General features: G+C 56.4%; 1 protein-coding gene across 1 annotated transcript in view; it reads left to right on the top strand.

The window, feature by feature from the left end:
- PTP4A3 (protein tyrosine phosphatase 4A3) overlaps positions 1-13,422 on the top strand; it is a 53,001-nt gene that overhangs the window by 23,661 nt on the left and 15,918 nt on the right. The window contains exon 2 of the mRNA XM_062570699.1: positions 3,604-3,730. The gene's annotated coding sequence lies outside the window, so the exon portion shown is untranslated. The remainder of the gene's footprint in view (positions 1-3,603; positions 3,731-13,422) is intronic.

Below are 13,422 nucleotides of genomic sequence, written 5' to 3'. Positions count from 1 at the left end.
GCCCAACATTTTTTGAGGCAGTTGTATGGAAGAGCTTCCTGAAAGTGAACTCATTCAGAAAGGCATGATTTGGAGACTAAAATTTAGGCTCAAATTCTGACATTTCGAAAGACGCATTAATCCTGCATGAGGGTATCTCGCTGTGGATTCCTGTCCTGTTCTTGAACATTTTGAATGCTCCTACATCCCATTACTCTTTGCTAAAATGTAAGTGCGTGATAAATCACTTCAAAAGGTCAAACTTGGAAGAGTTACCTCATTTAGGCCCATCTAAATTTACTGAAATGTGCAAAAACGTGTGCAGAGGAGAGCCACATAAACTCAATCCATCATTTCTCCTGAGAAAAGGGAAAAAAAAAACAGCTACAAGTCAACAGTGTGTATGTGAGGGAGGGCTAACAGAGAGGCAGCCCATGGCCCTACTTTGCTTTTTTATAGCCCAACTTCGAGGTGGGGTTCGAATAGGGCTTTCCCACGGGTGGCTGCGGTTCTTGTCTGCAGGTCTTGTTACTGTCCAGGTTTGGGAGCAAGCTCTTCAGGAAAAGACTTTTTCCCTTGTTTTCAAGGATTTATTTCCCCTGTTTTCAAGGATTAAAAAAAAAAATAATTTCTTTTCTCAATTACTTTAAAAATTGCTGTATATTCTCCCAAAATTGTCTTCAGGCGTCTGTTCAGATTTTTTTAACGGTTCCTGACTTTGGGTCAACTCTATTTTTCATCTAATTCAAGCTAAAATATAGTGTGCCTATAATTCTCTCCATATATCTTTAAAATGCTAATGCAAAAGTGTTTGAAAGAAGGATTTGACAGCTAGGCGCACGGAGGGGAACTGGCGTTTGCAGGCTCTGAAACTGAAACGAAGCGTGCCTTCGACACGGACGGGGTTGGGAGCATGGATTTGGAAATTAGTGCGGAGAAGAGCTTCTCAGTGGGCTCCTCCTGTGCTTCTCCGAGCATCGTAGCTACGCTATCCATAAACTCAGAAGCCATCGTGCATCCAGCTTAGCAAAACATCCTCCTGCCAGCTGCTAAAATTGGCATCTTATAAGGTTAGTGGAAAAGTTCCAAGGGCAGAGCGAAGTCGCATTAACTTGAAAAGCGCTGCGATAATTTTGTTAAGTTCTGTTTGTTTCATTAAAGTGGGCAGGTCAAGGACTAGAGTCTTGTCTGCATCCTCTGGTGCCTGCGCCTGCGCTACCAGCTGCTGAATGTCTTCTCCATCTTTGCGTTTGGGGCCACCGGCCGGTGGGAACTGCCAGGGACGCAGGGATGTCCCTTGGGTGGGGAGTGTCCATGCAGAGAGGGAGCTGTGGCAACTGGGAAAACTGGGATTTACCCTGCCTATGGCTCTGGCAGAGCATTGCTTCTCCAGGGTGGCTGCGAAATCTGGTATCTTTGGCTTTGTATTTCACTGGTGTTGCAGAACAATCACCTGGGGACGGGCAAGTCGATGGCTCGGTGCTGTGGATGGCAGCCCTGGTGCGCGTCCCCTCTGCCTTCGCAGTGGCAGGGAGGGATGCTTTGCAGCAGAAGGAACTTTGAAAATATTGTTTGGGGCTGTGTAAAGTCCAGATCATAGAATCACAGAATCATTAAGGTTGGAAGGGACCTCTGGAGATCATCTAGTCCAACCTCCCTGCTCAGCAGGGTCACCTAGAGCATGGTAGACAGGGTTGCATCCAGGCGGGCCTTGGAGATCTCCAGAGAAGGAGACTCCACAACCTCTCTGGGCAACCTGGTCCAGGGCTCCTTCACTCTCACAGGGAAGAAATTCCCCCTCACGGTCAGGCGGAACTTCCTGTGCTTCCATTTCTGCCCATTGCCTCTTGTCCTATCACACGGGACAACTGAAAAGAGTTTGTCCCCGTCCCCTTGACACCCTCCCTTCAGGCACTTGTACACATTGATCAGATCCCCCCTCAGGCTTCTCTTCTCCAGCTGAAGAGGCCCAGCTCTCGCAGCCGTTCCTCGTAGGGCAGGTGCTCCAGGCCTCTGATCATCTTTGTAGCCCTACGCTGGACTCTCTCCAGTACCTCCATGTCTCTCTTGTCCTGGGGAGCCCAGAACTGGACACAGGACTCCAGATGTGGCCTCACCAGGGCTGAGGAGAGGGGCAGGATCACCTCCCTTGACCTGCTGGCAACACGCTTCCCAATGCACCCCAGGAGACCATTGGCTTTCTTGGCCGCAAGGGCACATTGCTGGCTCATGGTCAACTTGTCCTCCACCAGCAGTCCCAGGTCCTTCTTTGCAGAGCTGCTCCCCAGCAGGTCAGCCCTCAGCTTGTGCTGGTGCATGGGGATATTTTTCTCTTGGTGCAGGACTCTGCACTTGCCCTTGTTCCTGCCTCTGGGCTAACCAAAACCTCTTGTTTCCACCACAGCACAGTCGTTCAAGGCTGGTACTGGATCTAATCTGGGAGCAGGTTTTAGGAAGCTGCCCCTCTGCATTTGAGCTAGGTGAAGGTAGTAGGGATGCAGGTGTTCAAATGCAATGCACTTCGGTTATTTTAAACTTGCAGAGCCTCCAACTTTGCACTGAAGCAGCAGAAGGGGCTGGAGGCTGTGCCTCCAGCTTGGCAGGCGACGTAGGCAGTTGCAAACACACGGAGCAGCGGTGTGAGCGTGGCGCACCGAAGCAGCGCACCCGTTTCTGCAGGGAAACCTGCCGGCTAGGTCCACGAAGGCTTTTAGTTGCCACTCTCAGATGGAGCAAATGCAGCACGCGGGTGAAGCTTCAGAGGAGCTCCTGCTGCTGCGTTTCTAAGAGGTGCCTGACCGGGGTGTGCTGATGACTGCAGAACGGGTGTCGTGGATCTGTCTGATGGTTGACACTTACGGTAGAGCTGAAGGGGGTGGGGGGATGTGTTCTCTTTTGCCAGCTAATAATAACTCTAAGAAAATGCTAGGAAAATTCCTGGCTGGGAAGATGCGGCAGTTTCATGCCTTCTCCACGCATTCGATTGCAGCACTAATTTAGCAGCCTTTAGCTCCCGTTCCTGCCCTCGTGCTGCCCACGGGGCCGTGCCAGTACAGCTTGTTTGCAGGGAGATGGCATCGAATGGAATGGATCGAGCTGAAAATGAACCTTTTTCTGTATTCCCCCCGCAAGGCAGGGATCAGTTGCCTCGTGCTGCTCACCGAGTCAGCTGCAGTTAGAGCTGGCAAGGTGCAGTCAGTCGGGAAGGAGCTGACAGCTTTAAGGGCTGGAGAAACACGTGGGTAAATGCTGCCTGGGGGACCTCAGAGGTGGAGGAAGGCTCCAGTGCTGGAAGAAAAAGCAGATTTGGGGTCTTGTTTGAATTCTAGTGTAGACAGGGTTTTCGTATTCCCAAACTCTGGCCGGATGTGGGGTCACCAATTCCTCGTCTTCTTTTCCTCCCCTTCTGGTTGGTACCCAGCGAGCTATCAGATCACCTGAATTTACCGGTAGGGAGGAGGAAATATCACTAGGAAGAGACTTTGCAGCCATAGCTGCCCACGAAGGAAATAAAACAGCCGTTCTGACCTCAAAGCAACAAGCCCGTGGCACAGCTCGTGCCGGCGCAGGATTACGGACCTAAAACTGCGCCCCGTAACGAGAGTTGTCTCCTGCCGTTCGCAGCGATGAGGTGCGGGGACGGCCCGAGAAGACCGAGCCGAGCGTAGAAGTTGCTGAACGGAGGTGAAATTGCTGGCACGAGCCACTGCATCCACCTGGGACGCTTCGCTGGCCATCTGTGTTAAATTAGGTATGATCCTTGTGCTTTTCCCTTGCAGGAAAAGAAAGGCGTTTTCGCTTAAAAAGCGGGGTTTGAAGACGTCCGTAACGGGTCTCCCTGCTCGTTGCCTTCTCGGAGCGCTCTCGTGCCGAGCCGAGGCGGACGGGAGGAGGCCGAGCGCTGCGGAGGGACCCTCCGCGGGGTGCAAACGCCGCGGGAGAATTGGGAACGGCTGCGTGGCCCCGGGCTGAAATATCTCACGTGCCTCTGGGAGCCGAGAGGCAGAGACCACCCTGGACTCCTGTGACCGAGTTTCAAAGCAAATATTTAACCCCGTCGGCAGAGCCGCTCCGACGGGGAAGGGCAGGAGAGGAGGGGAGAGCCGAGGCTTGAGAGCAGAGGCAGAAAAAAAGACAGGAATGTCGAAACGAGTCCCCGATGAGGGCTTAAATCTTAAATGCTTCCACATGACCCCTGTTTCTGGCAGACTGAGAACACCCAGGGTAGTTCCCTTTCCGCCAAGTGACGTTCGAAAACCCTCCGTTTTCCCCGCGCTTCCCTTCCCGCCCTCCCTCCGCGGCCGGGGTCGGCGAGCGGCCTCGCGGCTCCGATGGGGTTTCAGACGGAGCCGGCGATAGGAAGCGCTGCGGTTTAGGGCTCCTTTCCAGAGCCCTTCGGAGGCCGGGCTGTGGCCTGAGAAAAGCTCGCGCGCGGTTCGCAGAGCCCCGCTCTGCCGCCGGCGCGCGAGAACCTCGTTACCTTCAGCCGGCGCGGACGGAGTTGCTGAGGTGCGTGGGTCTAAACCGCAGCGCCCGCTCTCTCGCCTCGCTGCCGAAACGCTCGGTGCGGGCGCGGGGGCTCAGCCTGCCCCCGCGTGCCTTGGTCTCCAGAGCCGGCGGGTGAGCCCCGTGCATTAGCAGGCGTGCGCGGAGCATCTCTCCAAGCCCAGCACCGGGCTGGATGCGTGCAAGCCGGCGGCCTCCGTAGCATCCTCGCCGCCGCCGCTGCCTCGAGCTCGGCTGACCTCCGCGAAGGTTAAGCGGCGCGGCGTTCGAGAAGGGCTTCGCCGCGAGCCGGCGTCGGAGCTAGCGGTGGAGCGAGCCCGCGCGGGCGCGTGGGGGCTGCGCCGTTCCCACGGCCCCGCTGCCGTCGGGGGGCTTCCCTGCCGGGGTCTGCCGCGCGGGCGTCCTTCTCGGCAGCTCCCGCGTGCCTCCCGTGCGCGCGAGAGCGGCCACCGCCGCCGCTGCGCCCCCGGGAGCGAGGACCCCAGGGCTGGATCGATGGGTGAATGGGCGAGTGGCAAAGGGGCTGGGGAAGATCCCAGAGGGGGGACAAAAGCAGGGGGAGGTGAATCACGGTCAAAGACGTGCTGGAAAACTATCGACTGTGCAAGTTTTAGGTTGATGAGTTGGCTTCTATGCAAGTAAAGCTCAAAACCAAGAGGCTCGGCAACAGCATCATCCGGTGCGGTGCTGGGCCGAGAGCTTGGGGTGCCCCGGACTCCCCTGGTTGCCTGTACTCCCGTTACACCCCCGGCATGGAGAGGGTTTGATCTCCTGCTGAGCTGGATTGCTAAAATCAGCTGCAACGAATGCTGCCTGCCGTGCCTCAGTTTCCCTGGCAGCAGTCCGGGAAGGATACGTCCTTAATCTCTATCAAAGACCCATTTTTAGATCTTCCATGCGCTGTGGAAAGGCGGTAAAGGCAGGCTGCTGGCTCAGCATTTGGAGGAAGGACGTTTTAGGAATCGCAGATCGGCTGCCTTCCAGCCCCTCGGTGGAGAGCACGGCGGTACCAGGTGGCTGTTTAATTACGTCCTTCTTGCTGCGGGAAGCATTCGCTCGCTTAAAGCTTCCAGGCGAGCAGCTCCTTGCAGGCGCTGGCCTTCATTTCTTGGCAGCGACTGACGCGGAGCGGCGCAGTTTTGCTAGACGACCGCGTGGCCTGGACGTTAGACGGTGCAGGCGCGTCCGTGGAGGGGGAAACTCGTGCGAGAGCCAAGAGCCTCGCGAGCGCCCGGGCCCAGGCGGTGGTGAGGCGGTGGGGGTGCTGCCCTCCCATCTCGCCCCACGGCGTGAGCGACGCTAGGTTTCCGGAGCCGGGAGCAATCGTTCCTCTTTTGGGAAGCCCCAAACGCTTGCTCTCTGCTCCTAGATGATCAACGTGGGGCTGCCACGGGTGCTGGAGCATCGAAAAGCCACTTTGGAGGTGTCCCGGGGAGCCTGCGAGCGCAGGAGTCCCCCATGAGGCACCCGCGGACCGGGAGCGGAGCAGAGCCGGAGAGGATTGCCTGTCTCCAAGCTGTTAAAACGTCCCCTGGGGCTGTTGAGGATCCGCAGCGCACGGATGAAAGGCCCCGTCCGGTCTGGCTGGAGGAGCTTGGGGAGCTTTCCTGCTGAGCAGGGTGGGGAGACTCTGGGATCTTGGCCTTGGCTTAATTTTCAGGTGATAAATTAAAAGGATTGCATCCCTACTGAGAGCAGTCAGCAGGTTGAAACGCTTCCCCTTCTGCAGGGAATTTGCATTTCCCGAACGGCAGAGCTGTCTTTATGCAAATGTGCCGATGGGAGAAAATCAAAGCCAAACCGTGCTCCCGAGCAAGTGTTCCCGGGTGCTCCGCGGGAAGTCAGACGCTCTCTTCCAGCCCTCCTCCACTGCCAAGCGGCTGGCGGCAGCAGACACGCTGCTGGTTCTGCTCTTTCTGGACACGCTGCTCCCGTGGGATGCGAAATCCCACAGTAGTTTTAACACCTTCTGCCTCCCTGTAAATTGGCTCATCACTCCAGCACACGCGAAAGAAAAAGAGGGTTAAATCACGGGGTCTGGTTCAGGCGTCTCTGCTCGATTTCCCTTGCAAGCTTTTCTTGCTGGGACTGCCAAATGCCCTGGGGGATGGTTCAGGGTAGCCAAAACGGGCTCTTAGGAGGAGTTTTCTTGCTGAGCTGCTAAAAACGAGGGGAGGTTTTGAAGTCCCGCCTTGCTGGGGGCTCCCAGAGCGCAGCGCTCGCCTCCCGTCGGACCCGCAGCCCTCCCGGTCGCACCCCTGCAGCCCACCTTCCTGAGCGAGTCCCACGGGGGACGAATCTCCGCGGGGCAGCGAACTCAGCCCCGAACTCATCTCTCCCCTCTCCCCTTGTCCCTTTAAATCTTGCTCCCTGCGCACGGCCGGGAAATGCCCAGAAATCTCTTTAAATAGGGAGCAGCGGCTCGCGCGCCGCAGCAGCAGCCCTGGCTCCGGGACAGCCCCGAGCCCCAGCCAGCAGCCTGCCGCTCCCTGTCTGCCTTCCCGGCAGCTCCGGTCCGCTTGCATTTGACGATTGCTACATGCACATCGGCTTCTTTCCTTGGAAATTATCTCCTGTCTTTCCGGAGCGCCGGGTTTCTTGCCAGCGTTGTGCGGGCACGGCCGTTTCTGGGGCCGGTTGACAGCTTCTCCGAGAAGGGCTGTTGGCTGCAGCCCAGCGGACTCGGCAGGGTGTGCTGAGAGAGACGGAGAGCAATCTCCTTGCAGTAATCAAAACTCTGGGGATAATGCCCACGCTGCAGAAATAAGTAAAAATGAACCACTTGCTGTGGTCTCTAGTGGCGATAAATAGTCAAGGAGGGGTGCTGCCTCTCCGGAAGATGCGTTTGCAGAAATACACCTCGTAAAGTTACATTTGCAAAAAAAAAAAAAAAAAAAGTGTGTATATATACATATATATACATATATATATATGGGTTTTTATGAGCCGGGCTGATTCAGCAAGGAGCACCACTGGATTTCAGCAGCTTGCCTGACGTCCTGTTGGGCTCGGGGCTGGCTCGGCCCGAGTTCAGCGCGAGTTCAGGCCGCGCTGTCCTTCCACGTGGCCCTAAAGAGTCACTGGGTCCTCGCTAGCTCCGGGAAGAGCCAGGTTGAGCACATGCAGACCTCCTCGCGGATGCGGGGTCAGCGGAGCTGGTGTGTTGGGAGAGGTCTGCATTTTGGCAGAGAGCAAGGTTTTGCCTGCTCGTGGGACCGGCCGCTTTCCAGTCTCCTACTATCCCTCCTCAACGCTGGGAGGGCGAAGGCGTGCAGGAGCCCAGCAAAAAGCGCGCTGAATGTTTGCTCAGTGCTATTTTCCCACCAGACCGCAGCAAGGTCGTCCCCGGGACATTGCCTGGCGCCGCGAAGCGCTCCCGGGAAAAGTATCTGCCTGCTAATTCCTGGGATTGCTGCGGAGAACAGATGCCTGCGCAAATCTGGGTCCGTGCACCCTCTCCCATGGGCAGGAGTTTAACCAAAGCGCGGCGGAGACACCCAGGAGAGATCCCAGCTCCTTCTGCAACACCGCCTTGGGCTCTGGGTTCGTGTCCCAGATTTGCTATCGGCCCTCTAATACTAGTCACTTAACACAGGAGCTATTTGAAATCATTTTGATGAATGACAGAAGTATTGATTCGATGACTCTATTTGTCTTATTTATCGAACAGTGTGTTCATTTAAGTGACCGGGAGCACCGAGATCTCTGAAGTTTGACATCAACTTATTTTTTCAGCTGATTTTGCCTCAAACAACGGCCGGGGAGCAGCTTTGCCCCTCCAGAGCATTGCCAAGTTGCAAGAAAGGGAAAAGCAATTGCTCCGTGAAGGATGTTAAAAATAGAAACACCTTGAAAATACATGTAGACACAGTATCCCTGCTGCGCCCAGGACCTGATGACAACCCAGGAGGTTGTCACAGCAGCTAAGTCGCAGTGGGATGCAACCACGCGGCTTTCGGTGGGTTGCGGCGGTTCGGTCCCTCCGCCTTCGCCTTTCCCGCTGGGCAGAGGTGCAACGTGCGTCCTCCCCTGGAGAGCCCCTTCTCTGACGAGAAAGCTTGGCAGGAGCAGGCAACGATTCCCCAGCCGCGGTAAAAACCGGCGTGCCCGCGAGGTCGGGCAGAAAGAGCAATCCGCTCCTGGATGGCTCCGCTTCTTCGGCCGTCGGCTCCCCCGCCGCAGCGGAAACGCGTTCCTCTCGCTCGAGACCGCGTCCCGAGTTGCCACGTCCACGGCTCCAGTCCATACGGAAATGGACCTTTGTGGTTGGCTGGGATCCGGTCGGCCTGTTCCTGCTGGGGGTGCGTCCTCCTCCGCTTCGAGTTGCCTCCCTGCTTACGGGTGACCTGTTAGCGAGTCCCGTCACCGGCTCCGAGTGCAAGCACCCAGCTTTTGCATTCCTGGTTTGAGGCCAAAAAATGAGACTCTGCCTTCCACGCTGCATCTTGCAGACCCCGGGCAAAGCAAGCTCTGCGCTGGCTCTCCCGCTCCCTCCTCCAAAATAATATTCCAGATCATTTCAACTCTTTGCAGTTTCATCCCTCTGCTCCCCCATTTCAGGGGTGTAGGGGTGGCTGAGGAAGAGGAGCAATGCTTTATGCAACCGACCTCTGAAATACGTCATGTAAGCCAGCGAGCATTGCCCTAAGCTGCTCTGCAGAGCCCTAGGCTGGGAACGGAGAGACCGTGGTCCTGTCGGTGAGAGGGGTTGTGACTTTTGGCAGGCCACTTCATTGCTAGTCCTTTAATCCCCTTTGATCTTTTATTTAAACACCTTTATTTACATTGGAGGCTCTCACGGGTAGGGGACACATCTTGGCACACGTTGGTACGGCATCTCTTGAAGCTCTTGCTTTTGCGTAAGAGCTGTTTTAGGTCAGACCAAAGGCCTGTTGGATTTTTTTCCTCTTGCTGACCGTGGACATGAACAAAGAGCTAGGAAAGCGTAGAGGAACACGTCGTGCTGATAGCAGTATTTCAGAAACCTGCAGCTCGGAGGAACCGGAGACATAACATTGCGTTCAGAGCCCGTCATGGGCTTTTCTCCAAGAATTTTGCGTAATAGTTGCGTTTGGAGACCAGAGATCCTAACTGAGGTGCTCTTCTCGTGGATTTTTGTTGGAGCTAAGGTGGGGGTTCCCTGACGGTGAGAGAGGAGGATTATCGAGTTCTCCTCACTCCCTTCTTGCAGAATCATGGGTCTCCTTTCCCCCTAGAACACTTGGTCTTGGGCCTGTAGAAGAGACGTGCTCAAAGCCCGTGAAGAAGCTGAGAAGGCCTCCAAAGTTTAAACAAGTGTTCAGCCAAGCCCAAGAGATAAGGCTTAAAGCAAGCAAAAGGGAGTTTTTGCGCACCACACAATTAAATTGTGGAACAAACAGCCACAGGGCCAAAAGTGTAAATGGGGGCAAAAGTGATTGAACAAATTCAAGCAAGATGGGTCCATATGTGGCTCTTTTACCATGTCTCAGCAGTATTTCAGCTTGAGATGTCCCTGAGATGCTGAGTGCGCAAGGAAGAAGCAGGGAAAGATGAGCGAGAAGGGGGGGAGTTGCTGGGTGCTGCAGGCAGTTGGCGAACACCAGCAGAACTAAGATTATGGCTTCTAAAAGGAGTAGTCAGTGAAAATCAGCTTTTCTGCTGTCCATGGGGACAGGGCTCGGTGAGGTTGAGCTAGGAGCTCGAGAGAGGACCTGGCTGTTGCTGTGGCCCCGTTGTGCCTTCTGCCCATGTTAAGGCCAGGACGAACCTCACCAGAGATGCCAGCAAGGCTAGAAATATCCATGGGTCATTTTTTGTGTGTTGCCAAATTCCCTATTTTAAGGACCAGGCTGTTCCACAAATCCTGATGGTCACAGGCAGTGACTGCCTGGACGTTGCAGCTGAAAGTCTCCGGCTGCTTCTGGGACCAAAACAGCAATGTGGAAGCAATGGGCAGGAGGAGCACGGTCTGCCACTCCGGTTTGCATCCGGGACGGGTTTCGGAGGATGCCATAGCGTGCTGATAGGGTCTGGAGCTGCGTGAGCGACGGCCGGCACGGCAGCGGGATCCGCTCCCGGCTCCGAGCGGGGCGCGAGCGGAGGAGCGCTGACTAAGTGGCGCGTTCTCCAAGCCAAGTCCACTCGGCGACGAGCTGCTCGTTTGCATTTTTGGAACCTCTCAAGACTGAACAGATCCCGCAATGAGCCGGTTACAAAATTCTGCCAGTCCAGAGTACACGGCGTACGCTGCCTTTTTCTAAAGCGACTCACTCCACGGGCTGCTCTCGCCCGCAGAGGTCTGTCGCAAGCGGGAGCGAACGGCTTTGCACCCGGCTGCCGGTCCGAAGGCTTCGCCCTGTCCCAGGACGGACCGCGGAGCCCGGGGGGTCGTTCCCGGGTGTAAGAGCCACGAGCCCGGGTGAGTCACAGCCGACCCATGCCAAACCCGTGCCCACCCGCGGGTGCTCAGGGGGGCCCCGTAGGGCAAAGGGGCGCAGCGGGCTCGCGGGAGAAGGGCTCCGAGTCGGGACACGCTGCAGTTTGGTGGCAAGGCTCTAGCGCTGGCGAAGGGCGTTGCTGCCTGCCCGACTCGTCTGCGTGCCGCCGCGCGCCAATTCGGGAAGGGCTCGTCGATGGCTTTTAATTTTCCCAGCTGGCAGTAATCGGAAAGCAGTTCCCCCCCCCCCCCCCGCACTTTTCTCTGTATTATTAGGAATCAAGGGGGGTCATTTGCAATCGGTGTAAGGTTTTTTCCCCATCACTTTGGAAATGGCTGTCAGCAAGGGGTAGTTTGTGCAGGAAAGTGGCTGCTGGGCCAGGCTGGTGGCGAGGAGGAGGAGGAGAAACCATCCCACCTCGCAGGCCATCTCCTTCTGTCTTAGCAACAGCCTCCAGCTACTCCAGACAAGAAAGCTGGAAGCAGGCTGGGGTTTTCCATGCAGTGCCGACCTCAGGGACCAGTGGCCATCCCACAAAGCAGTTTGATACCCACCAAGAGGGAGAGCACCAGTGGCTTTGCAAAGACCCCCCAAGCCTGCAGCCCATGCTTAACCATGCAGGAATATTGCTGCAAGCACAGGATGAAATCTTGAGACCCAACACTGGGCAACAGCCTGGATCTCAAGAGTGTGGAGGATGGAAAGGGAAACTGGGTGAGAGCACAGGGTCTGAATGGTGGAGGAAGTTTGAGGTGGGATAAAGACCCCTATATGTCCTCTCAACCTGGGCCATTAATTTGGAACAACTCCGTTTCTCCACAGTTAGACTTCTCTGTCTGACACTGTCTATAATTTGATGCTACTGGAGAAGACCTGTCTGTGGAGCTTATAGCAGAAAATACTCAGACAGAACATGTTTTCTCCTCTCCCCTCCTACGTTGCCCACACACTGAGAGCTGATTATGGCATCCTTTCAGCCCAAGGTTTCATCCATTCAACCTAAAGGTTTAAACCCAGCCTGTTGGGTGGGTTGAGCTCCTGGAGCCGGCCAAGGACCTCAGCCCACTTCTTCATCCCCAAACGTCCGTCCATCGGCACCACTGCAGCCGGTCGGCGTTGTGCAAGAGGCGCCGATGATGCAAAGCGGACCTGGAGGGGCCTGCCCGTGCCCTTCGGTCAGGGCCACGGCGGTGGCCTGGTACCTCCGCACGTGTTCGGGGCAGCAAGGCTGCGGCTGGCAAGCTGCTGGTATCATTACTGTTTCTTCTTAGGTGGGACCTACCCATCTTTCCCAAACGCCAGCTGTGCTTGCTGGGATTACATTTGCGGTTCCCCGCAGAGCCGGTCCCTCTCGCTCGCCGGCTCTCTCCAGCGGGTGCTCCTAGTTCGCGGCAAGGCGCCTTCCTTGGAGCCGCCTCTTTTTTTTCTTCCCCGCGTCCTCTCCCCCCACCCAGCCCAAGATTTATTGCTTTAGCTTCAAACCCAAGGCAGGAAAAGCCTCTGACGTCGTCAGCGTGGCGCTTGCGAGCTCAGGCGAAGTCGGGGCGGGGAGGGGATATCCCAGATCGTAAAACCGGGATCTCGCTTTGAGCGAAGCCCGGGATCCCTCCATCCGCCCCGCACCAGCGGCTGCCGGGTCTCTCCGTCCCGTGCCTGGATCAGGGTGAGGGAAGGAAAGGGGTTGGGTGGTGCTGGGGGTTCCTTTTCCTCCCCTAAACGCGGTGAGGAAGCCGCGGGCGGGCGAACCGAGCGGCGTTTCCATCCCTCCCCTTCGCTGCGCAGAGGCAAATGCAAGCTAAAAAGGGAGCTGATCAAATTACCGGCTCCTCGGGTGCCTTGCCCGGTTGCACCACTCCGTCAAGACTGGGCTGTTCCTTTTATCTGGCTATCTGTCTGGCCGCCTGTCTAATTTTCCTCGTTCCTAGCTCTTCCCTGTCTCCGAAATGCCTCCCGCTTGCAAATATCCATGCTAATGTCAAACTCAGATGTTAGTATCTTCTGAGCCTCTTTCCCTTCTGCCGAAATCCCGCCGCACTTTAAATACTGCCGGAGCTGTCGTCAGCGGAGCCGTGCGGTGGAGACTAGGAGCTTTGCTGCAAGTCGTTGCAGGAGCCGGGGTATAACGTGCTACAAGGTGGTGGAAGGAGATGCACGAAGCAGTTTATCCGAAGGCGACCTCGCGCGTGCTCTCTGGTGGGCTCCCCGTGCCTGCAGAGCGCTCCCCGCCTGCCTCCCTCTGCACCCACGCGATTTTATCCCCCTCTCTAACGTTTTGCTCAAAAACCAGCCCCGCTGCCACTGCCGCTTCCTGCCCCAGGTGCTCGGAGCAGCTTTCCGGCCGGCGCGGTGGGTGGCCGGGCGCCCTGGCCGCAGATACCCGCCTGCTCCTTCCAGCCCCGCACCTGGAGCAGACTTCCCGGCTGCTGCCTCCAGCTCTGCCCGCAGATGTTGGCTGATGCTCTGGGTTTTTTTGGTATGTTTTCTTCTTTCTCCTGCCGGATCTTTCATGTTTGGTTCC

The sequence above is a fragment of the Rhea pennata genome, chromosome 2 (assembly GCF_028389875.1).
Source record: "Rhea pennata isolate bPtePen1 chromosome 2, bPtePen1.pri, whole genome shotgun sequence".
In the NCBI taxonomy this organism is placed as follows: Eukaryota; Metazoa; Chordata; class Aves; order Rheiformes; family Rheidae; genus Rhea; species Rhea pennata.
Note: the sequence above shows the minus strand (reverse complement) of the source record. Positions and strands in the feature narration are given on the sequence as shown.